We start from the raw sequence: 2,204 nt of genomic DNA, 5'->3' as shown, positions 1-2,204 counted from the left end.
AGACAGATAGATAGATAGATAGACAGACAGACAGATAGACAGACAGACAGATAGATAGATAGATAGTTTCCACTTCACTGAAAAGTCCACGAACTTCCACTGACAAATCTTTAAGAATGTTTGCTGCCTCCATACTGGATCCAAACTGATAGTTCTGTCTAAACATGGGTAATTGAACTGCAAGCAACTGGCTGTTGATCTCAGGATACTCACCACACACTGAATCAATTTGTCCAGTGAGCAGAGTATTCTCTAGTTTCTGCAGGATCAGTAAAGACCTTCCTGCTCAAAACGTTCATTGAGCACTGGCTCAACAACATCAAGGACCTGATAAAACTCAATTCTGTAATGCTCTGTTGCTGTTTTTGGCTTGTTTCTAGACTAAAACGCTTAGGCAGTTGTCTCAGTTCTCAGTTTGATAGGCTCTATGTTTAGGGAATTGACAATCACAGTTGCTTGCTCAAAAAGACTTCTGTCCTCACCCTGTCCCTCACTGTGATATATACACATTACACAGTTTTAGCTGGTTTTATTGGCACCTTTAACATTTCCATTGGTCTTTTCAGTACTGTGTTTGCATTTACCTGATCTTGATGTTCTTCCTCTTCTTCTTTTGATTGGTCTACTCTGCAACTACTTTCACCTTGGATCTGATATAAGAGCAAGTCCAATAAGACATAAACTAAAACAGCAAAATCTAGCATAATATCAAACCACATTGCTACGGAATTGACAATCACAGTTGCTTGCTCAAAAAGACTTCTGTCCTCACCCTGTCCCTCACTGTGATATATACACATTACACAGTTTTAGCTGGTTTTATTGGCACCTTTAACATTTCCATTGGTCTTTTCAGTACTGTGTTTGCATTTACCTGATCTTGATGTTCTTCCTCTTCTTCTTTTGATTGGTCTACTCTGCAACTACTTTCACCTTGGATCTGATATAAGAGCAAGTCCAACAAGACAAACTAAAACAGCAAAATCTAGCATAATATCAAACCACATTGCTACCGTCTATTCTAAGCAGTATTTCTTTTTCTAACTATTTTTGTTTATGCTAATTATTTTATTTTACCAAATAAACCTTAAATTAAAAAAAAAAAAAAATCAGCATAGATCACAGTCATAGCCTACACTAAAAAATGCTGGGTTGTTTCAATCCAACTTTGGGTCAAATATGGACTAACCCAGGTGTTGGGTTAAATTCTTTAATTAAATTTTTAACCCAAAAGTTGGGTTAATCCATATTTGACCCAAAGTTGGGTTGAAACAACCCAGCATTTTTTAGAGTGTACTCACAGATATGTATAATTTGTGTATTATCAAACATTCATCAATATTTCTGCACCTCTCCCTATTTTCTTACCAGCGCATCTGAAACAGCTTCCTGTCTGCTGTCTTCCTCCTCCCTCACATTGACACAGATAAGCCAGAAAAAATGCTGTTTCTGAGAACTTTAACATGAACTTGACTTATTACACATCTGTTTCATTTCTTAAAATGTTTTAAGGACTCCAGTAAAGTATAGCCTAATTTATTGTTTGAATCGCATCAGCTTGACCTGATCAATTGATCCTCCTCCCCCTCTTCTGACTGCTCTACCCTGCTGCTATATTCACCTTGAATCTGATGTAAAAAAAAATATATATATTTTTTTTTCAAATCTTCAAATTTTTTATCAAATTCTTTTATCATCATAACTGTGAAATGATCTAAAGAAAAGAAATACGTTAACTATGAAAGTAAAACCGTCGGTTGATGGCAGCTAGAGCGGTTTTTGATAACTTGCTAAATTGCAGTGAATTTGCTAGCTAGCTACAATACGAGGTGTCACTTTCTGCGCGGTCTCGCTTTAGGTGTGTCAAACTGCCTGTCAGTACCGAATTCAGCTGTCTTACGCGGTTCATTGTGCTTTTAAAAACTTGTCAAACACATCCCCCTCTTTCTTCGCATTCAGTTTCTTTGGTGCTTGTGTATAAGCAGTTCTGCGCTGCATGATATATTTACATATAAACTATAAATCTCTATTGATGTACATCTTCTTATCGCCCGGCCCTGCCGGAGGCGGCTCCTCTGACATGCTCTCGCCCCCCGAGGAGGCACGTGCCACACTTTTAAAACCCCTGAGCAAGATTATAATATTATCATACATCTTTCTCAGTCTCAGCATTTATTTTATTATTTTTATTGTTAAACCAGCGA

Source organism: Sinocyclocheilus anshuiensis, unplaced genomic scaffold (genome assembly GCF_001515605.1).
Source record: "Sinocyclocheilus anshuiensis isolate Anshui unplaced genomic scaffold, SAMN03320099.WGS_v1.1 scaffold836, whole genome shotgun sequence".
In the NCBI taxonomy this organism is placed as follows: Eukaryota; Metazoa; Chordata; class Actinopteri; order Cypriniformes; family Cyprinidae; genus Sinocyclocheilus; species Sinocyclocheilus anshuiensis.
The sequence above is the reverse complement of the archived record's forward strand: the minus strand, read 5'-3'. Positions refer to the sequence as shown.